The following is a 23,842-nucleotide window of genomic DNA, read 5'->3' as shown; positions in this document are numbered from 1 at the left end:
CTTGATATAAGTCAAAATGGAAACAAACTGTTGCCACCAAGATTCGATGGTACAGAATGGTCTTTAGAAAAATTGAATATAGAAGTGAGGATAGCTTTAAAAGCAGAATTTAGATCTTCCTTTATTCAGTTACCATGATCAAGATGCCTGTGAACTGTGTTGAAGCCATTTGAAACCTGCATAGACAAGGCTTGTGTTAATTTATTAGCATTATAAATAATGGTCATTAAATTTGATGTTAGAATTTAATTTAATTAATTTGACTATAGTCCTGAATTCTTGGTTTTAATATACATGCTTAGCTTAAGCATGCAGTCTGCAGCAGTGCTTTTATAATTCATCTTGCAAAAAACATCCAAGGAGCTAGCTACTACCGGCCCATGGGCCGCATCCGAAAGGGTCCAATCCGGCCCACGGGATGATTTAGGGAAAAAAATATATATTCACGACCATTTATTAAGTATCTGTATGGCAGACGCTCTCTCTCCCACCGCTGTCTGTGTCGCATGCTGCATCGGCAGCTTGTTGTGTGTGCTTAGAAAACAATAGGCGGCAGTTAACTACCTGTTGTGCATAAGCACCTACCACCATGCACTGAAGACCACTAGGGCCCCACTTACGTCGTCAGACACAGTATAAGCACACAGTGTACTCAGGTAACTAACACCTGTAGCAAGGCTGAGACTGTTTGCTGCTGTGGTTCAAAATGCTTTCCAAGAAAAGAAAAGTTGACATCGAAGGTTGGATATTCAACGATAATTGGAAAGATCATTGTTTTTTCTTCTCTGAGGTCAATGGCAAACCTGTGTATCTGATATGCCCGCAACGTGTGGCTGTGGCAAAAGAGTACAGTATCAATCAACACTTTGAGATGTCACACGGAGAAAAATATGACAAGTATGCTGAACAACTCAGAACGCAAAAGGTAAACGAGGGTTGAAGCAGCTCTGAAGAAACAGCAATCAGTGTTCACCAAAAGTTGAGAGACTCATGATGGAGCTGTCGAGGCCAGCTATATTATTGGCAACAAAATAGCTGCTGCGTCGAAGCCATACTCAGGGGGGGAATTCATCAAAGCATGCGTGCTGACGGTGGCTGAGCTAGTGTGCCCTGAGAAGAGACAGGCTTTTGGTAATATCAACTTGTCAAGAAATACTGTGGCAGAGAGAATCGGGGACACTGCAGAAGATTTGAACAGTCAACTAAAAGACAAAGTGAAGTCATTTATTGCCTTCTCTATTGCAACTGTGAGAGCACCGACGTGACTGATGTAGCTCAACTGGGAATATTTATTCGTGGTGTTGATGCATCTTTGACCATCACCGAGGAGTTTGTGGAGATGGTGCCCATGACAAACACCACAATGGCGAACGACATTTTCTCCAGCCTCGTCGAGGCCTTGGACAGACTGGGGGTTGACTGGAGTCACGCTGTCAGCGTGGCAACAGATGGTGCACCGTCCGTGGTCAGGGAAAAAGGCAGGTGTTGTTGCGAAACTCAGAGAGAAAGTTCAGACAGAGAATCCACAGCAGGAATTCTGGAATTTTCATTGTATTATTCACCAAGAGGCGTGATGTAGCAGGAGCCTGAAAATGGACAATATTATGGATGCAGTAATCAAAATGGTTAATTTTATTAGAGCTAAGGGACTCAACCATTGGGAATTTGACACTCTTTTGTTCCAAAGTAATATTGGACATGGCCTACCCTACCACACTGAAGTCCGCTGATTGAGCAGAGGGGTTGTGCTCAAGCGTTTTTTTTTAATTTCGTGCGGAAATTGGACTATTCATGAACGAGAAAGGGAAGCCAGTGGCAGAGTTGGATGACCCAGACTGGCTTCATGATCTTGCATTTTTGGTGGATATAACAGAGCACTTAAATGTGCTTAATGTTAACATGCAAGGCCACAACAAACTTGTTATGAAATACCATGACAGCATTCGTGCCTTTCAAATTAAATTAGGCCTGAGAGAGATGCAACTATCCCAGAGCAACCCAGCTCATTTCCCCTCTTTGCAGTCTGTGCGTGTCACTCATGGGAATAATGACAACATGGACAGGTACAAGGACAAAATGTCACAGCCAAAAAGTGAGTTTCAGAATCGTTTCCAAGCCTTCACTCAGCTTGAGAAGGAATTCTCACTATTTTGCTCGCCATTTATCATCAACGCAGCATCAGATGTGCCGGAGGGACTCCAAATGGAACTAATTGAAATTCAGTGTAACTCGGCTTTGAAATATAAATTTGAGACTGTGAGTCTGGATTCATTCTATCAGTACCTGGGACCGATGTACCCCAAAATGACAGACTTTGCCTCAAAGATCCTTTGCATGTTTGGGACAACATACCTCTGTGAGCAGGCGTTCTCCATAATGAACATTAACAAATCCAAACTGCGCTCATAGCTGACACACAGACATCTAAATGACATTATGAAAATCACAACTGCCCAGAAACTGGTCCCTGATGTTGACAGGCTGGTTAAAGCCAAGAGATGTCAGGTGTCTGGAAGCAGCAAGTGAAAAATGAGTGACACTGTTCAATGCACTGCGACATGTAAGCAAAATGCATTATGAAATATTGAGTGTCATAATATTGTGATTCATTCATTTTCTGACCATTCTATTATTGTAAATGTGATCACTTCAATAAAAATTAGAGGCTAACTGTGTTCATTGTCTGAGTTTGATTGCTAGAAGCAGGCTAATAAAAATTAGGTGCAGTTGTGTAGCCTACATTTACAATTTGTTTTGTCTACATTTGTTAGGTCGACATTTGTGTCTGCTAATGTTCGATTTCATATGCTTTATTAATGGAAAGAGTGTGGCTCCCAAAACAATCTTAGCCAAAATAGCATCACTTTTTTTCTCGCTCTCATCACAACCTTCTTGTAGCCTACGACTGTTAAGTTGATACCAATCATAAAAATAATGCTTGCTAGGCAATCTTCTTCATAAGAAACGAAATTCATAAAGTGAAACACTTTGTAGTTTTAGCAGAGACTGAGACACATGAGAGCAAGTTGAAAAAACGAAGGCAACAAAAGCTGTGGGAGCACGCGCACATGCACAACTGATCCAGCCCGCATGAAGTCACATTTTGCCCAATTCGCCCGTGACCTAAAATGAGTTTGACACCCCTCTACTAAAGGAACAATAGTCTCACAACCACTGCCATCAAGTCTCTACCATAAAATGGCAGAAAAAATATAAACTAGAGTGGTGACAATCACAACAACTTCAAACATCTATCAATCTTAGATTGAAAAACCTATAGACTCTAATTGTAATGATCCTTTTTGGCATTGCACTTTGTTGTAAGACCTCATGTTGATATAATTTGTGGGTTGATTGTACATGTTTTCATATGTATGACTTCAGAAAACTTTGTGTGAGGCAAAAATAATTTTATTAATCTCATTAAATGTGTACTGCTTAAATGCACAATATTTAATTCAGAGGGAGGGTTCAATTGCTCTTCCTTTCATTTTCATTTTTAAAATCTTTTTTATTAATTATTACTGAAGAGCAACAAAAAATATAAAGGTAATCAAGTCAACATGTCAATATGTGCAATGAAGAATTAAATTACCAAATAACTGACTAACAAAGCTAAATAATATATCAATAATAATAAGTAAAAATAAAGTGTTAAGAATATTTTTAAGGGAAAAAAGAACCCCTACTAACTAAAACAAAAAAAACCCTGCTAACAAAAAAAAACTGAAAAAAAAACATTGGGAGCACAACCCCAGAGCTATATGCCATACAAGCTTCCATAAAAGAAAAACATCAATCCGCCAACTCAAATCCATTTAAACATGAATCAGAAGGAAGCTATCTTAATTAACTCAAATCAGATGATAGTAGCAGGCAAATGAATCCCACCTTTTCTCAAAGTCAGATCGAGGATCAAAAGTTCGACTTCTGATTTTCTCCAAACTAAGACATAGCATCACCTGAGAGAACCCTTGTATCAAAGTGGGAGCAGAGGCATATTGAGGGATTATACCAAATAAAACTGTCAATTTATTAGGTTGCAAATTAATTTTCAAAGCTTTAGAAATTGTAGAGAAAATAGATTTCCAAAAGTGTTTCAATACAGAACACGACCAAAACATACGTGTCAATGTAGCTGTCTCGGTTTTACATCTATCACACTGACTATCAACATTAGGAAACATTTTAGACAGTCTCTCCTTTGTCAAATAGTAACAATGTACAATTCTAAATTGAATTAAAGAGTGACTGGCACAGATCAAAGAAGAGTTAACCAACTTCAAAATTCGCAACCAATCCTCTGTTATCAAAGTCATGTTAAGCTCCCTTTCCCAATCTTGCTTAATCTTAGCAAGATTAATCTTAATTATACTGTTGTAACAGTAAATTATAAATTTTCCCAGTGAAACCTTTCACTAAAGGGTTCATTTTTAAAATAATATCTAACAGGCCAGAATCTAACAAGTACCTAACAGGTCAGTATATATGGAAAATTATTTAAATCTTCTTGTAAGAAATGTCTGACCTGAAGATATTGCAAGAAATGTGAGTATGAGAGAGAATATTTAGTTACTAATTTCTCAAAAGACATCAATCGACCTTTTTGGAACAGATCCATGAAGGAATAGACTCCTTTCTTCCTCCAAAGAAGAAAGGTAGGATCACTTAATGAAGGTTTAAATAAATAATTTTGATAAATTAAACTAAGGTTAAATTTTTGAGATTAAAAAAATTACGAAACTGGTACCAAATTCATAATGACTGCTTAATCATAGGATATAAATTTAGATTAGAAATTTTGCCCAGTTGTACAGGTAAAGAAGTTCCTAATAACGAGGTTAAGTAAAGCTGTTTCACAGCTTTCAATTCCAAATTAGCCCAAGGTGGTCATTCGTTTTTATCAGCATATATCCAAGAACACATATAACGTATATTAACAGCCCAATAGTACATTCTCAAATTAGGCAGGGCAAGACCTCCACCCTTTTTTAATTTTTGTAATGATATTTTCTAATTCTTGGTCTTTTATTATTCCAAACAAAAGATGAAATAATAGAATCAACCTGATCCTTCTAAAATGAATGCCCTTTTTACAAAAGATTGATTTTCCTAGAATTTCTGTTGAAGATCAACAAACTCTTGATACTCCTATTATTGAAAACGAAATTCAGAAAGCTATTCTTTCAATGCAATCTGGTAAAGCTCCTTGATTGGATGGTTATTCTGAAGGATTTTATAAAAAAATTGAAAAATTGCTTTCTCCATGTATGTTGGAAACGCTTAAAGATTCTTTTTTGATGGGAGAGTTACCTCCCACATTTTATGAAGCTTCTATTTCTTTAATTCTTAAGAAAGATAAAGACTCATCTGACTGTGCTTCATATAGACCTATTTCATTATTAAATGTGGATGCTAAAATTCTTTCAAAAATAATGGCTAATCGACTGGAGAATATTCTAGCTAAAATTATCACTCAGGGCCAAACAGATTTTGTAAAGGGCCGTTATTCCTTCTCTAATACTTGGAGACTGTTAAATGTTCACAGAAGACGAAAAAACTGGTACAAAATTAATTTGCAGAAATAGAGAAAATGCAGGCAATATTCTGGGAGATTTTATGTTTCATTTAATTCAGTTTTTTTTAATCCTGCACCTAGAGTCAGTTTCTGATTTGACACCTTCCTCTATGCTGCAATACAAATGTTGAATTCTGAACACCGCAGTTTGCAAATGTTCAGTGTCAGAGAGCAAATTTAAAACAAACATTTGTCTGAAATAGGTAAATGTTTCCCGGTAGACGATTGCTAATATCAGGGGCTGTTTAAATCTTTACAATCCCTTTACAATAGGGGAAATTAACAATGGTGTCACAGTATTTATCACCAGGAATAATTGACCTGTGTGGAGGGCATACTTACAGTCACCAATTTATACAGAGTGAGTGAGCTCTTCGACATGTCTGCAATGAATGTAATATTTCCCATATTTATTAAAACCAGTGAAGAAGGGGAAGTTCTTTAGTTACACCTCACAGTGCACATTCTACTTATTAATGTCTTTGGAAGAAGTAAAAGTATTTAAATTTTCTACTTACAAAGTAAGTATTTCTCAAGCTACTCATTTAAAAGACAGCATTTTAGTCATCTACACAAGCAAGAAATAAAACAAGATGTAGATAATTCAGGACCCTTGAAAGGCAGTGGTAAAAGTTTATTAATTTTTTAAAATCTTGCAAAAAATCACTGGTGGACTGAAATTACCTTTACATTTTTAAATAAAATTGAATTTAATTTTATCTAGATTTTACGAAGAAAGTGTTCTCTTCGATCTCTTATATTGTTATTATATAACCATACATCAGGGCTTTACCCAAAGCATCAATTTTTTTTTTCCTTCTCCATGTGATATCTAACCTGCTCAGTATTTCCAGATTCTTATATTTTATTTCAGATTTCTAGTATATGCAGTTTTTCACCTTTCTCATCATTCTCACCACCAGTTTCACCAGTTGTCAGTCATGCCTGAGAGTGAGCTTGAGTATTTAAATTTAATTTCTGTCTCTGTCTCTGGAGACAGCTTATCCACTGATGTCTACTATAAGCCTACTGACTCTCACAGCTATCTGGACTATTCCTCTTCTCACCCTGTCTCTTGCAAAAATACCATCCCCTTCTCGCAATTCCTCCATCTCCGCCGCATCTGCTCTCAGGATGAGGCTTTTCATTCTAGGACGAGGGAGATGTCTTCCTTTTTTAAAGAAAGGGGCTTCCCTTCCTCCACTATCAACTCTGCTCTTAAACGCATCTCCCCCATTTCACGTGCATCTGCTCTCACTCCATCCTCCCGCCACCCCACTAGGAATAGGGTTCCCCTGGTCCTCACCTACCACCCCACCAGCCTCCGGGTCCAACATATTATTCTCCGTAACTTCCGCCACCTCCAACGGGATCCCACCACTAAGCACATCTTTCCCTCCCCGCCTCTCTCTGCATTCCGCATGGATCGCTCCCTACACAACTCCCTTGTCCATTCGTCCCCCCCCATCCCTCCCCACTGATCTCCCTCCTGGCACTTATCCGTGTAAGCGGAACAAGTGGTACACTTGCCCTTACACTTCCTCCCTTACCACCATTCAGGGCCCCAAACAGTCCTTCCAGGTGAGGCAACACTTCACCTGTGAGTCGACTGGGGTGATATACTGCGTCCGGTGCTCCCGATGTGGCCTTTTATATATTGGCAAGACCCGACGCAGACTGGGAGACTGCTTTGCTGAACATATATGCTCTGTCCGCCAGAGAAAGCAGGATCTCCCAGTGGCCACACATTTTAATTCCACATCCCATTCCCATTCTGACATGTCTATCCACGGCCTCCTCTACTGTAAAGATGAAGCCACACTCAGGTTGGAGGAACAACACCTTATATTCCGTCTGGGTAGCCTCCAACCTGATGGCATGAACATCGACTTCTCTAACTTCCGCTAATGCCCCACCTCCCCCTCGTACCCCATCTGTTACTCATTTTTATGCACAAATTCTTTCTCTCACTCTCCTTTTTCTCCCTCTGTCCCTCTGAATATACCTCTTGCCCATCCTCTGGGTCCCCCCACCTTGTCTTTCCTCCCAGACCTCCTGTCCCATGATCCTCTTGTATCCCCTTTTGCCTATCACCTGTCCAGCTCTTGGCTCTATCCCTCCCCCTCCTGTCTTCTCCTATCATTTTGGATCTCTCCCTCCCCCTCCAACTTTCAAATCCCTTACTCACTCTTCCTTCAGTTAGTCCTGATGAAGGGTCTCAGCCTGAAACGTCGACTGTACCTCTTCCTATAGATGTTGCTTGGCCTGCTGCGTTCACCAGCAACTTTGATGTGTGTTGCTTGAGTATTTAATTCTCAGCCATTTCCAAGATGCTATAATATAACTTTGTTCGATGATGATACATTAGCTAAATCACTTGTTTTGAAGAAGTAGCTTTTAGTAAAGTTAGAAATTATTTTTTCCTCAGTTAGTGTTTTTTTGACAATTCAGAATTTATTTCCAAATCAAGTCCTTTCCACTTTTTCTATATTGTAAATCTATGCAAATTGAACTGCTGTGCATTTCATTAACACTTTTATAATATGAACTGTATTTTCCCTCTTTTTAACTAGCAAGTTCAAATTTATCTTTGTCTGTAGGAGGTGTAGTGTATGTATCATCCTATTGCTATATTGTTGCGGCATGAGTTTATTAATTTATATCAATGGTTCCAAACATTTTTGGGTTACGGCACCCTTGGCTCCCAGACCACATCCCGAACGCTCCCCTCTCCCTTTCCAGCCATTACATAAAAACTATGAAGAATTTTGATTTAAGATGCACGGTGAAAGAAAATAGGAACTGCAAATTCAAAGTAGTGACAAATAATTGCAAAAAAAATTCACATTTATTCAAAGGTACAAATAAAAATACCTTTTTATTCAATTACAGTAGAAATAATTTTAATCAACAATCTTAGAGTGTAAATTAGTAATCTAACTATTCACTGCATTGGTTGAGCCAACCAATCCCCCTCCCACCACCACCTTCCTCCATCTGGCTGAACTGGTCCTCACCCTTAACAAATTTTCCTTTGATCCCTCCCAGTTTCTATAAACCCAAGGGGTAGCAATGGGCATTCGCATGGGTCTAAGCTATGTCTGCCTCTCTGTTGACTATGTAGAACAGTCTGTGTCTGAAACCTTCCCCAGTCATAGTCTCCAACTCCTCTTCTGCTACATTGATGACTGCTTTGGTGCTGCTTCATTCCCCTTTCTTGATCTCTCTGTCTCCATCTCTGGAGACAAACTGTTGACTGACATCTTTTATAAACCTACTAATTCCCATAGTTATCTCAACTATACCTCTCCCACCCTATCTCCTGTAAAAATGTTATTCCCTTCTCTCAGTTTCTTTGCCTCCGCTGCACCTGGTAACAGGATGTGGCTTTCCATTCCAGGATATCTGAGATGCCCTCCTTTTTTAAAGAACAGGGTTTCCCTCCATCTATTATTGGTGCTGTCTTCACTTGCATCTGCATTTCCCATACATATGCGTTCACTCCATCTTCCCACCGCTGTAATAGTGATAGAGTACCTCTTGGCCTTACATACCACCCCATCAGCCTCCACATTCCAATACATTGGGAGAGTCTAAGACCAGAGGACACAGCCTCAAAATAAGGGGCATCCTTTTAGAACTAAGATGAAGAAAAATTTCTTTAGCCAGAGAGTGGTGAATCCATAGAATTCTTTGCCACAGGTAGCTGTGGAGGCCAAGTCTTTATGTATATTTAGGGCAGAGGTTGGTGAATTGTTGATTGGTCAGGGCATGTAGGGATACAGGGTGAAGGCAGGAGATTGGGACTGAGAAGAAAATTGGATCAGCCATGATGAAATGGCGGAGCAAACTTAATGGGCCAAAATGCCTAATTCTGCTCCTATGTCATATGGTCTTATTATTTTCTGCAACTTCTGCCATCTCCAAAGGAACCCTACCACTGAACATATCTTTAACTCCTCCTCCTCCACTTTCCGCAGGGATCACTCCCTCCACAATTTTCTTGTCCATTCATCCGTCCACACTAATCTCCCTCCTGGCACTTATCCATGCAAGCAGCCTTAGTGCTACTCCAGCCCATATACCTGCCCCCTCACCTTCATTCAGGGCCTCAAACAGTCCTTCAGGTGAGACAACACTTAATCTGAGAAACTACTGGAGTCATCTATCGTGTCCAGTGCTCCCAATACGGCCTCCTCTGCATTGGTGAGATCAGTCATTAATTAGGTGACCACTTCTTTGAGCACCTCTGTTCCATTCATTACAAGCAGGACTTCCCGGTGGCCAAACATTTTAATTTCCATTCCCATTCCCATTCCAGCATGTTAATATATGGCCTCCTCTTTTACCAAGATGAGTGCACTCACAGAGTAGAGGAGCAACAACTTATGGATATCCTCCAATCTGATGGCATGAATATCGATTTCTCCTGGTGAACAAATATTCCTCCACCCTCCTCTATTCTCCACTGATCTTTTACCTTTTCTTACCTGCCCATTACTTTCCCCTTGGTCCCCTCCCCCTTCACTTTCTCCTATTGTCCACTGTCCTCTTCTATCAGATTCTTTCCTCTCCAGCCCTTCACCTTTACCACCCACCTGGCTTCACCTATCACTTTCCAGCTAGCCTCTTTCCTTTTAATTCAAGCATCTTGCCCGTTCCCACTTAGTTCTAAAGAGGGATCCCAGCTAGAAATGTTGACTTTTCCATAGATACTGCCTGACCTGCTGAGTTCCTCCAGCATTTGCTGTGTGTTACTATTGACTACCGGTGTCCCCCACTTTTCGAACGTTTGCTTTACGAAACCTCACTGTTACGAAAAAGGCAGTGTGCGAAGAAAGCAGCGCGAGATAAAAATCAGTGCGCACCCCGAGCAGCCGCTCTCCCCCAGATTCGGAACTGCATTCTCGCTGGTAATTGCTTCTTCGCTTTACAACATTCCGGCTTACGAACCGTTTTATAGGAATGCTCTACCTTCGGATGGCTTGGGAAATCTGTACTTCATTGCTTTTTCATCATTCAGTGAGCTGGATGGGCTTGGTGCAGTTGGATAACTGCACTGAAACCGCAATTTCACCATTATACTTAATGGAATGCGGTTTCAGTGCAGTTATCCAACTTCTTTCAAAGTAATTAAACAGACTACAAATTACTGAATGTGGGGATCTGAGACTCCTTCTGAGTGATATTCTGCCTGATGTTGAGAAGCTGATATTACTGCACCAAGCCCATCCATCTCACACTCCAGGATAGTGTTCAGAGATTTCCTTCTGCAACCAAAGATATGATGTTTTTCATCCTCAGCTTCAGTTCAAAGTCATTTTGTAGCAAGATTAATTTTCCTCCATCCTTCCTGTTAATTTCTCATTACAAGTGCTCAGGAATGGATTTATTACCCAATCTGGAATTTGGATTGAGAGAAGATACTGAAATTTATCTGACATGCCTTTATGCCACTCACCCAGGTGGGCACAGTATCTTCATCTGGTATTCTTTCTTTCTCTTCCAACTCAGAGAGGCTCAGAAATAGGAAAAGATCACAGTGGCCAATGTTGCAATAGGGTTAACTTGGACAGAGAGGTGGGAACGACTAACTTGACTTTGATAAGATTCACATAATTTCCTTGCAATTGAAGATTGGTTTTATTTTATTGTGCAAATACTATAATTCTGATAGATGAGCAATGTCATGCCGAATATGCTTGAGTTGATAACTGCACGAAGCATTCAAGTCTTCAAAGAATTTTATTACAGTCTCAAAAAGCACATAAAAGTATCTCAGGTAGTTTCCTTTCGACAGCCACCTGACTTCTGTGTGTACAGCAACCATTCAAACTGTTCATTATCAAAACAAAGCTCCCAAAATAGTCAAGAATTGAGAATGTAGGACTTGCTTTTCTTTGCTCCAGTGATAACAGTATTTAATGATTTGTGCAGCCAAACACTAATTTTTTGAGACAATATGTTGTTTGTCAGTTTGTAGAGTGAATGGCAAATATGTTAGGTCCAGATTTTTTCAAAAAAAGTAATAATCCCACAGTGATGTCCAGTTTTTAATGCTGTCCCATCTATTGCACAAGGAAGGATGTTGGTAAATGCAATGTTCTTCTCTTTGAAAAATTGTTCAGCAACCTGAAATCTAGTCCCCTTGCAGATAACAACTCTTAAACCATGTTTTCATCTTTTATGAAGCAATCACAACCAAGAAGCAAAATTCATTGCCTAGTAAAGTTGACTCATTCAACTATAGAGCAAATTCTATTCTCCTAAGTATGTTGCGCAGTGTTGTTGCTGAGTGGCATTTTTTAAATTATTTGGTCTTTTGACTTGTGCAAAATCATATTCAGAACCTCCATTACAACTGGCAGAATCAGTTCTTCTCCAATTGTATGGGGCTTTCCAGATTTAGCAATAAGCAATGAAATGCTGTACAAAGCACACAAGCCATCACTGTTTTGTTCTGAAATGCTGGCAAACATGTTTTGAAGTGTTTTCCATTTCTGTTTTCACAAAGTGACTGAAAATAAGTTAAGTTCTAATTTGTTTTATCGGATTATGTTCTTAGCTGTGCCGTAGGCTAGAGAAATGCGTTCAAGACCATTCAAATGGACAGATTCTGAATTTTACCCCTTTGAACACCATACCCTAATTCACAGGAATTTGTATCACTGCTTGTTTAGAGTATAGGAATCGTACTAGCTAACCCTGTACTGCAATAGTGAATGGCAATAATGTGTGGGCCAGGCCTGGAATAACACGATTTCTTCAGTCCAGACTTATCATGACATACCAAATACAGAAGTGTCATATTGCTTTTCAACATCTATAACGCGCTTTGAGCAAAATCTAAGAGAACAGTGAGTTAGTAAGAGGTGTGGTAATTATGTGATCAGTGTAATCAATTATGAGGCACTGAGAATCAGATGCTTATAGGTAACTTTATAATAAGAATTAATTTCTTAAATTAAGCCTGTAATCCCTCAGCTGCCCCCCTTGCTACCTAGCGGACCCCACCTACCCCATTATCTTTATCATCCCTTTAGAAACTCCCACCACCTCCAGGAGGGTGATACTGCCCACTTTGGGAACCAGTTTTAAATTATAATTCAAAAGATATACAGCTCATCATATAAACTTTATATGATGACTTGTATATCTTTTTAAATATAACTTTATGTTGGTAATACAGTTCATACATTCCAAACAAAATAAAACCTATTAAAGTATTTCAGTTGATTATGTTTATAAAACAATAGTTTCCCAAACAGGGCTAAATTTATTACAACAGACGGTATTCATCAGTGAGACCATTCTTGGTTGGTTTAAAACTAAACCTCATATCACTAAGTGCAAACATATTTATGTTGGAATTTCAAAGACCTGCAGCTCGGCACGATAATGGCACCACTCCATCTGAACTTTTACCTACAAGAGAAGTATACTATATGATCTAGATAGTATGACATTAGGCAGAAGTAGAAATAGAAACAATGTTTGGTGAATTTGGAATATATTATTTGAATATACTACTGAATTTAAAAAAAATAGCTGTATGGTTAATTTCAAAGTTCAAAGTAAATTTATTATGAAAGTATATATACAGTATGTCGCCATATACAACCCTGAGATTCATTTTATTGCAGGCACTCACAGTAAATGCAAGCAATATAATAGAATCAGTAAAAGACCTCACCCACCACGATGGACAAACAGCCAATGTGCAAATACAAAAAGAAAGAAAAAAAAATAAATAATAAAGAAAGAAAGAAAAAAAGAATGAAATATAGTAAATATTGAGGACATGAGATGAAGAGTCCTTGAGAGTGAGTCTATAGGCTGTGGAAACAGTTCAGTGATGAGGCAGGTGAAGTTTAAGAAAAAAGATCTAGTGCTTTCCTGACATATATGATGAATAAACTCTTCTTGGGGTTCCAGCCGGGTACAGGTATCAATGGTTAACCCTCATTCAATCAGGTTTTTGCTCTCTCACCTTGTTTACAATCAAATTCTATTTCTTACTCAGAGCAAGACCTCTGTCTTGGTTAAAATTCTTTTCCTCTAGTTGTATTTCAGTGGCTTCCTTTACAAAAGCTATTGGCGCGGCACAGTAGTTTCAGGATTCCCTGTGAATGCGGAGCAGTGTATATTGACCAAAAGGGACACATGCATCCGGAAGGTGTATCCATTTGGGTTACCCGGAGAAATTGTGGTAACAGAACACTGCATTCACAATGGCTATAGGATTGACTTCAACAGCACAAAACCAATCGTGGGGACAGACTACAGAGGTATAAATACCACCAGACTAGACATGCCCAGGCATCATCGCTGAAGAAGAAGGCAGAGTTTGTCAGTTATAATTGATACCTGTACCCAGCCGGAAGCCTGAGAAGAGATTATCTCCTCTGGTTCAAGAGCCTGGTGGTTGAGGTGTAATAACTGTCCCTGGATTTGGTAGTATCAGTCCTGAGGCTCCTGTGCTACCTTCCTGATGGCAGCAGCAAGAAAACATGGCCTGGATGGTGGTGGTGCTTGATGTTTGATGTCGCTTTTCTGCAACACAGGGTGGGCTTTTCCCGTAATAGGCTGCTCCATATCCACTGTTTTTTGTAGGCCTTTTGATTCAAGGACACTGGTGTTTCCAGACCAAGTTGTAATGCAACCAGTGAAAATACTCTTCACTACACATCTATAGTAGTTTATCAAAGTTTTAGATGAATCTTTGCAAATATTTAAGAAAGTAGAAGCACTGCTGTGCTTTCTTTGTAATGTGACTTAGGTGCTGAACTCACGACAGACTCTCCCAAATCATAACACTAAGGAATTTAAAGTTGCTGACCTTCTCCACCTCTGATCCCCTGATGAGTACTAACTCATGCCCCCCCCCCACCACCCCGGTTTCCTACTCTTGAAGCCAATAATTAACTCCTTGGCCTTGCTGATATGGAGTGAGAGGTTGTTGTGGCACCACTCAGCCAGATTTTCATTCTCCCTCTATATGCCGATTTATCACCACCCTTGATTTGGTCAACAACATGGTGTCATCACAAACTTAAATATGGCCTTAGCCTCATAATTGTTAAGTATGAACTAAATAGAGCAGGAGTCTAAGCACAGCTCTGTGGTACATCTGTGCTGATGGAGATTATGCAGGAGATGTTGTTGCCAATATGAACTTGCTGGGGTCTGCAAGTGTGGAGACCAAAGATCCAGTTGGACAAGGAGATATTAAGGCCAAGGCCTTTAACGCTTATTGAGTGCTGAACTGTAGTCAATGCAGAGCATCCAGATGTATGCATCTTCGCTGTTCATGTCTTCCAGGGCATCTTCTGTTAACCTGTTGTGACTAGGCAAATTGGAGCAGGTCCAATTCACTTCTCAGGCACAAGTTAATATGTTTCACCACCATCCTCTTAAGAACTTCTTCACAGTGGATGTAAGTGCTACTGGATGATATTCGTTGAGGCAGGTTACCACATTCTTCTTAGACACTGGTATAATTGAAGTCTGCTTGAAGCAGGTGAGTATCTTAGACTGCCGAAGCGAGAGGTTAAAGATATTGGTGAACACACCAGCTATTCGATCAGTACAGTTCTTTAGTACTTGGCCAGGTACCCTGTCTGGCCTGGATGCTTTCTGTGGGCTCACTCTCTAGAAGGATGCTCTCAGGTTGGCCTGAGAGAATGAGATCACAGGGTCATCAGGGGCTGTGGGAGTTTGTGATGGTTCCTCCATTTTTGTCTGTCAAAGCAAGCATAAAAGGCATTGAGTTCATCTGGCAGCAAAGCTTTGTTGTCACCTATACTCAAACACGAGGAAATCTGCAGATGCTGGAAATTCAAGCAACACACACAAAATGCTGGTGAAACACAGCAGGCCAGACAGCATCCATGGGAAGAAACACAGGCAAAGTTTTGGGCTGAGACCCTTTGTCAGGACTAACTGAAAGAAGAGATAGTAAGAGATTTGAAAGTGGGAGGAGGAGGGGGAAATCTGAAATGATAGGAGAAGACAGGAGGGGGAAGGATAGAGCTAAGAGCTGGAAAGTTGATTGGCAAAAGGGATACAAGGCTGGAGAAGGGAGAGGATCATGGGATGGGAGGCCTAGGGAGAAAGAAAGGCAGAGAGGTGTGCCAGAGGAAGATGGAGAGCAGGCAAGGAGTTATTGTGAGGGGGACAGAGAGAGAAAAAAAGAATAAATAAATATGGGATGGAGTAAGAACGGGAGAAGGGGCATTAACGGAAGTTAGAGAAGTCAACGTTCATGCCATCAGGCTGGAGGCTACCCAGACGGAATATAAGGTGTTGTTCCTCCAACCTGAGTGTGGCTTCATCTTGACAGTAGAGGAGGCCATGGATAGACATATCAGAGTGGGAATGGGACATGGAATTAGAATGTGTGGCCACTGGGAGATCCTGATTTTCTGGCGGACGGAGCGTAGGTGTTCCTTATATTCCATCTGGGCAGCCTCCAACCTGGTGGCATGAACATTGACTTCTCTAACTTCCGTGTTGCCCCTCCTCCCGTTCTTACCCCATCCCATATTTATTTATTTATTCTTTTTTCTCTCTCTTTTTTTCTTTCTCCGTCCCTCTCACAATAACTCCTTGCCTGCTCTACATCTTCCTCTGGCGCTCCCCTCCCCCTTTCTTTCTGCTTAGGCCTCCCATCCCATGATCCTCTCCTTTCTCCAGCCTTGTATCCCCTTTGCCAATCAACTTTCCAGCACTTAGCTCTATCCCTCCCCCTCCTGTCTCCTTCTATCATTTTGGATCTCCCCCTCCCCCTCCCACTTCCAAATCTTTTACTATCTCTTCTTTCAGTTAGTCCTGACAAAGGGTCTCGGCCCGAAAAGTTGACTGTTCTTCTTCCTATGGATGCTGTCTGGCCTGCTGCGTTCCACCAGCATTTTGTGTGTGTTGCTTGTCACTTCTACTGTTTGGTTTCACTTTGTAGGAGGTGAGAGCATTCAAGCCCTGCCACAGCTGTTGAACACCCTTCAGTAATTCAACTTTGGTCCGGAATTGCCATTTCACACATGAGCATTCTGACTGGCTGCATCACTGCCTGGTATGGGAACTTTGCTTCCCTCAATTGCAAGACTCTGCAGAGAGTGGTGCGGACAGCGCAGCACAAGTGTAAACGTGAACTTCCTACTATTCAGGACGTTTACAAAGACAATTGTGTAAAAAGAGCCTGAAGGATCATTGGGGACCTGAGTCACCCCAAGCACAAACTGTTCCAGCTGCTACCATCCGGGAAACGGTACGACAGCATAAAAGCCCGGACCAACAGGCTCTGGGACAGCTTCTTCCACTAGGCCATCAGACTGATTAATTCATGCTGACACAATTGTATTTGTATGTTATACTGACTGTCCTGTTGTACATAACTGTATTATAAATTACTATAAATTGCACATTGCACATTTACATGGAAACATAATGTAAAGATTTTTACTCCTCATGTATATGAAAGATGTAAGTAATAAAGTCAGTTCAATTCAACGACTAGCCAGAGATTGTACTTGGATCTTTTTTACTTGGTCACCAGACTTGAGTGTTGCTGATCTCATGTTCATCTTGGCCTTCTGATTAGGGAAGACTCTGAATGATATTTTGAGGATACACTCATCTGCAATGATTTTATAAAGTCTGTGACAACCATGGTGTATTCATTCATATCTTCTGATGAGTTCTGTACACAGACTTGAAGCAATCCCGTAGCCATTCTTCCACCTGCCATGACCACCTCTTTGTTGTCCTTATCTCTGGAGTCTTGCTGTTTAGCCTCTGCCTGTAATCAAGTAGGAAGTTGATAGCCGAGTAATCAGTTTTCCCAAAGTGCAGTCAAGACATGGAATGGTAGGCGTTCCTAATCGTAGTATATAGGGATGTTAGAGTGTGTTGTGGCCCCTGGTGCTGCAAGCGATATGTTTGATGATAATTGGGTAGAGATTTCTTCAAAAATCCTAATTGAAGTCCCCAACAGTGATTTGAAAGGCATTGGGGTAGGCATTTCCTTGTTTGTGGATGGCAGCACTCAGCACCTTGAGTGCCTGGTTAACATTGGCCTTTGGTGGTATGTAAACTCTGGTCAAGATCACAGAGGAGAACTCTCTTGGTAAGTAGAATGGTCAGCACTTAATCTTTAGATGTTCCAAGTTGGGGGAACAAGAGTGTGACAAGACTGATGTATCCAAGCACCACCAAGAGTTTATCATAAAACAAAGACACCCAATTTTTGCCTTCTCTGAATCAGCAGTCTGGTCTGTTCAGTATATCAGGAAGCCTTGGGTTCTTATCAACTATCCAGCATGTCCGGAGTGAGCCATGTCTCCACGAAACATAGAATGCAGCAATTCCTCATTTCCCTCCAGTACAGCAATCTTGCCTTTAGGTCCTCAGTCTTGTTCTCTGGGTCACAATAGACAAGCACAACCTACTCGAAGATAACACAAAAACAAATGTACTTCTTCTCATCAATACTGAATACCCCATTTAAATAATCACAATCTCGGTTCAAAAAGGTATGTGAACCTCTGGGGTAATGCCTTCTACAAAAGCTATTTGGAGACAGGTATTCCAATCAATGAAATGAGATTGGAGGTGTGGGTTGTAGAGGTGCCCCCGCCCTATGAAAAACACACACAAAGTTGCGTTACTGACAGAACCTGTTTTTTTCAAGGAAGATTTGTTTATGTGCACCATTCCTTGATCAACACAACTTTAAGAGGATCTCAGAAGAACTGTAGTGATGCATGAAGCTAGAAAAAGCTACAAAAGCATTTCTAAAGATCTGAGTGTTCATCAGTCTACAGTAAGAGAAATTGTATACAAATCGAGGAAATTCAGTACTGTTGCTACTCTCTCTAGGAGAAGACATCCTGTTAAGGTCACACGAAGAGCACAATGTGCAATGCTGAAAGAGGTAAAAAAGAACTCAAGGGTAACAGCAAAAAACCTGCAGAAATCTCTAGAACTTGCTAAAGTCTCTGATTATGGGTCCACAATCAGAAAAACACTGAACAAGAATGGTGTTCCTGGAAGGACACCACGGAGGAAACCACTGCTCGCCAAAAAAAAAAAGATTGCTGCACATCTCAAGTTTGCAAAAGACCACCTGGATGATCCACAGCATTTTTGGGACAATGTCCTGTGGACAGATAAGGCAAAAGTTGAACTGTTTGGCAGAAGTGCACACTACTATGTTTGGAGGAAGAAGGGCACTGTATATCAACACCAAAACCTCATCCCAACTGTGAAGCATGATTGAAGAAGCATCATGGTTTGGGGCTGCTTTGCTGCCTCAGGCCCTGGACAGGTTGCAATCGTTGTGGGAACAATGAATTCAAAATTGTATCAAGACACTTTACAGGAGAATATCAGGTAGTGGTCGGTCACCTGAAGCTTAATAGAAGTTGAATGATGCAACTATGATCCAAAACACAGGAGTAAATCAACCACAGAATGGTTTAAAAAGAAAATTTCTTGATTTGGAATGGACAAGTTAACCCAATTGAGATGCTGTGGCGTGACTTGAAGAGGGTTGTTCATGCAAGCTATCCCAGAAATATTGAATTGGAACAGTTCTGTATAGAGGAACAGTCCCTGATCAGCAGCTACAGAAAACGTTTAGGGGAGGTTACTGCTGCTATTGGACATTCTACCAGTTATTAAATACAGGGGTTCACATACTTCTTCCAGCCTGGACTGTGATTGATCAAACAATGTGATCAATAAAGACATAAAAGTTACAATTGTTTGTGTGTTATTAGTTTAGGCAGATTGTGTTAGTCTATTATTGTGACTTGGATGAAGATCAAACCACATTTTATGAGTAAATAATGCAGAAAACCAGGTAGTTGCAAAGGGTTCACATACTTTTTCTTGCAGCTGTTCCTTCCTATGCTTTAAGGTGCCTTACCTGCATGCTTGAGAGTTAAGTCCATTGAGTCCTTCGGAAGATTGTGAAATTGCTAGTTTATTAAGAATGGTTCAAAAGTTTGATACTTAAAGGGAAATTACAGGGTGCAGATTGTGAAGCATGATTGAGGGAGTATGTTCAGAGAGTAGTTCAGAATAAGTCTACTTAGAAGTTTTGTAAGTTGCCTACAACACGTTGCCATGTTTCACCAGCGCCATTTTGCTTCTACCTGTTTCACGATGTGCTTTTATAGTCATACCCACTGCTACACATATCTTTTTATCTGTCAATTGTCAGTATTCAAATTTAAAATGCCTCTTTTTGGAGTTCTGAACTTTTGTAGGGATTTATTTATTTTTAGGTGTCTTTGCTTTTTGAACAGGTATTTCCTGACATGGGTAAAAAAAAAACTTACCAATATTTGAATGTTCCTTTTAATATTTTGTCATCTAGTGTCAGCAGTGACCTATCAAATCCATTATCAAGATTGACATCCACATGTTCAGCACAGCATTGTGGGCCAAAGGGCCTGTATTGTGCTGTAGGTTTTCTATGTTTCTATTTATTAGCTTTCCTGTAAACAGTTTGAAAAAATGCAATCTAAACAAAAAATATCTTGTATGGATGTTTTCTTTGTATAAGCTTCCAAATATGATGAGAAAAAAGATGTTAAAAAGCTAAAAGTTCAAACAGATTAACCATTAATATAGCCAGCCTGATATGATGAGCCATGCCATGTGCTCATCATAGCAGGAAAATAAGCATAGAGGTTGGATCACATATGTTAGATACCAACCTCGGAAATTTTGATTTTTACCCAAGCACAACATTCTTAGTGATTGTATCAAGAGGAAATTGAACCTGTTCACAAAATTGAACTGGACACTTGCTATTCATTAGGCCTGACATCAACTGTTGAGCATTTCTGCCTTTACCAGTGTAAATTGAAGCTCAAATCTTCATACACTGATTCATTAAATAGACTGTTTTGAGTTAAGACCAGATTGTACTCCTTTGTTGTTTTTCCTGCTACTTAAGACTCTGCTGATATTTAGAGCTTGGATTGAACAGCAGAATTGATTTCACACTGCTCAGACAACTTCAACTAATGGGAAGTGTTTCCACTTGAACTGGAATGTCATTCCAGCAGTCATGGAAACACTTCCTATCAGTGATAGAAAATAGGTTACAGGGAAAACAAGTGGGAAAATGGAACTGATATGATTGCTTTGAGAGTTGGTGTAGAATCAGTAGGCCAAATTACTGCCATCTGTGCCAACCTGCGCATTCTGCTTTGCAGGTCCAGCCACGTTGATTATAACACAAAAATAAATGAATCCTGATCCAGTGACTGAAATGACTTCCTATGACATCTGTTTCATGATGACTGGTACTTTACGTAAAGATTTCAGATCTCAGCCTAAAGTGCACTTACTTGTGAGGAACAACACACTGCTACAATAAACCATGCTCGCTCATCATATAAACCATCAGACTAAGGAAATGAAATTTCTTTCCACATTGTGTAAGGCTTTTTCGAAAAGACTACTGGAGCCACTTCATGCCAGACTGTTCTTATAGTGTTCCTTGTGGGTGTCTTCATCTCCTAGCACACATAACCCTGGCTCCCACGTTTTCTCTTTAGATTAATTTCTGGAGTTACAAAACATAACAGTGACAATGAGGAAGTTTTAAAACAAACCCAAGATGACTACCTACCTGTTGATCTGCAACCTGTTTTTTTCTTCACAAGAGGAAAAGAGAGACAGAGGAAAGGAGAGAGGGAGAGACATTCAAGTTTTAAAAAAAGGACAGTACATTTTTTTCTTCACCGGGGAGGAAGACAATTGTGTTTTTTTAAAAAAGGCAGAAAACGGACAAAATTCACATTCATAAACAGTGAGTAGCGAGTGATAATCATAAAACTAAAAGCAGAAATGGCTGGCTACATCAGAAAGATAAACACATTCAATTGCACAACATAACTGGCTGATATATACTGAAAGAACTGAGCAGCATTTTGAAGTAAATTAAGTAGCCATTGAGTGAATAGGTGGAAAGGCATTCAGTTTGCTTAGACGTTTAACTGTTCTAACCAAACCAGCGGAAATGAGGTTTGCTGGTTACATGGACAGAATGCAGGAACATTTAGTACCAAAACTATGGTTGATTGCAGAACACTTTAGGTTGATAAGCAAAATCAAAAGGAAGGGGAGTCCATTTCAGCATATGTGGCTGAATTGAAGAAATTGTCAGAACAGAGGGCACAGTTTTAAGGTACTTTGAAGTAGGTACAGGGGAGATGTTGGGTAAGTTTTTTACGCAGAGAGTGGTGAGTGCATGGAATGAGCTGCCGGCAATGGTGGTGGAGGCGGATACAATAGGGTCTTTTGAGAGACTCCTGGATAGGTACATGGAGCTTTGGAAAATAGAGGGATCTGGCTAACCCTAGATAATTTCTGAAGTAAGGACATGTGTGGCACAGCTTTGTGGGCCAAAGGGCTTATATTGTGCCATAGGCTTTCTGTGTTCTATTGTCAGTTCAGTAATGGGCTTAATGATGCACTGAGAAATGGTTTAGTTTGTGGAACCTTATGAGAAAACATTCAAGAACAGCTCCTAACTTAAGCACAATTCACATTTTAAAGAGCAGTTGAAACCACTGTATCACTGGAAACTGCAGCCAGAGATGCAACTGAGTTACAGTCAGGACTGAGAGTGAGCATTTCAGAGATACTGAACTGAAGCCTGCAGATGTCCAACTAAGAACATACTGGAGAAAAGGTAACTCCTGTGGGAATGACATTTATAACAGTGAAATACAACAACCAACAAACCACATTAGGCTGATATGTGATAAAAACTGGAGGGCCAGCATTGTGGGGCCTTGACTGGCTGAGAAATCTGCAACTTGATTGGAGATCCAGCCACCATTTGCGTGTCACATCCCCTGCAATAGTGTCGACTGAAAGTGAATTAAGAATGGTACTGGATGATGCCGCAGCAGCGTAGGAAGATGGCATTGGAAACCACAAATGCGTCAAGGGGAAAATAGTGCTAAATGAAAATGCCACACCCAAGTTTTAGAAAGTCCATCCAGTTCCTTACACAATCCGTGATAAAGTAGCCAGTGAGCTTGGTCATATAGAGGCTGAGGGAATTCTTTCCAAGGTTGAGTGGAGCGCATGGGCAATGCCAGTGGTCCCAGTATACAGAAAGAATAGGTCTGTCAGGGTTGTAGTGATTTTAAGGTTACCATCAACCCAGTACTGAAAGTAGATCAATCCCTCTGCCCAGGGTAGAGGACATCTTTGCAAACTTTTCTAGAAAGAAACACTTCAGCAAAGTGGGCTTAGCTGAGGCTACAACGGAAGAAGAGGCCAAAGTATTTCTCACCATAAGCACTCACAAACAATTTTATCAATCACAAATAGACTTATTTTTGGAGTAGCATCTGCACATCACTCTGGCAGAAAGTGATGGACCAGGTGCTGCAAGGCTGCCCAGGCACTCAGTGTTACCCAGATGACATAATTTTTACCAGTAAGGATGACGAGGACTATCTCTACAATCTCAAGAGGGTATTGAAAAGATTTAAAGAGTATTTGCTCAGAGCATGGTGCAACAAGTGGGATTTTTTTAAACCAAGCATCATTTACTGTGGTCACATCATTGATGCACAAGGATGACACAAGTGTGCCAAGAAAATTCAAGCAGTGGTGAATGCTCCAAGGCCGGAGGACATGTCACAGTTGTCATCCTTTTTAAGATTTGTCTGTTACCGTAAAAGGTTCCTGCCAATCGATGTTACTGTACTGTACCCCTTGAACTGATTGCTACAGATCGGGAAGAAATGGCAATGGACAAAACAGGGTGAGGTGGCTTTCCAAAAGACAAAGAGAGTGATGACGTCAGACATTGTACTCACACATTTTTAATCCTCATCGTCCAGAGAAGCTACCCTGTGACACCTCATCTTATGGCATAGGTGCAGTCATGTCACATGTTATGAGTAACTTAAGTGAACACCCCATAGCCTCTGCATCATGTTCCCTTACCGCTGCAGAGAAAATTACACACAGATTGACAGAGAGGCCTTCAGTCTGGCTCAGGGTGTAAAACATTTCAATCCATACTTGTATGGAAAAGAGTTTACCCTCATTATTGATCACCGACCACTAGTGTCCATTTTCGGTCCCAGAAGAGTGTTCCACTCACAGCGGCAGCACCAATGTGGAAATGTGCTCTCTTTCTAGGAGGACACCATTACAGGTTTGCATTCAATAGGATGACTAATCATGGGAATGCTGATGGATTGCTCTGTTTACCCTTGGAAA

At 40.4% G+C, this 23,842-nt stretch overlaps 1 protein-coding gene across 11 annotated transcripts in view; it reads left to right on the top strand.

Moving 5' to 3' along the window:
* hdac4 (histone deacetylase 4) overlaps nt 1-23,842 on the top strand; it is a 498,261-nt gene that overhangs the window by 422,015 nt on the left and 52,404 nt on the right. The gene's annotated exons all lie outside the window — the stretch shown is intronic.

The sequence above is a fragment of the Mobula birostris genome, chromosome 6, assembly GCF_030028105.1.
Source record: "Mobula birostris isolate sMobBir1 chromosome 6, sMobBir1.hap1, whole genome shotgun sequence".
Classification (NCBI taxonomy): domain Eukaryota; kingdom Metazoa; phylum Chordata; class Chondrichthyes; order Myliobatiformes; family Myliobatidae; genus Mobula; species Mobula birostris.
This window is presented reverse-complemented; position numbering and strand designations above follow the sequence as displayed.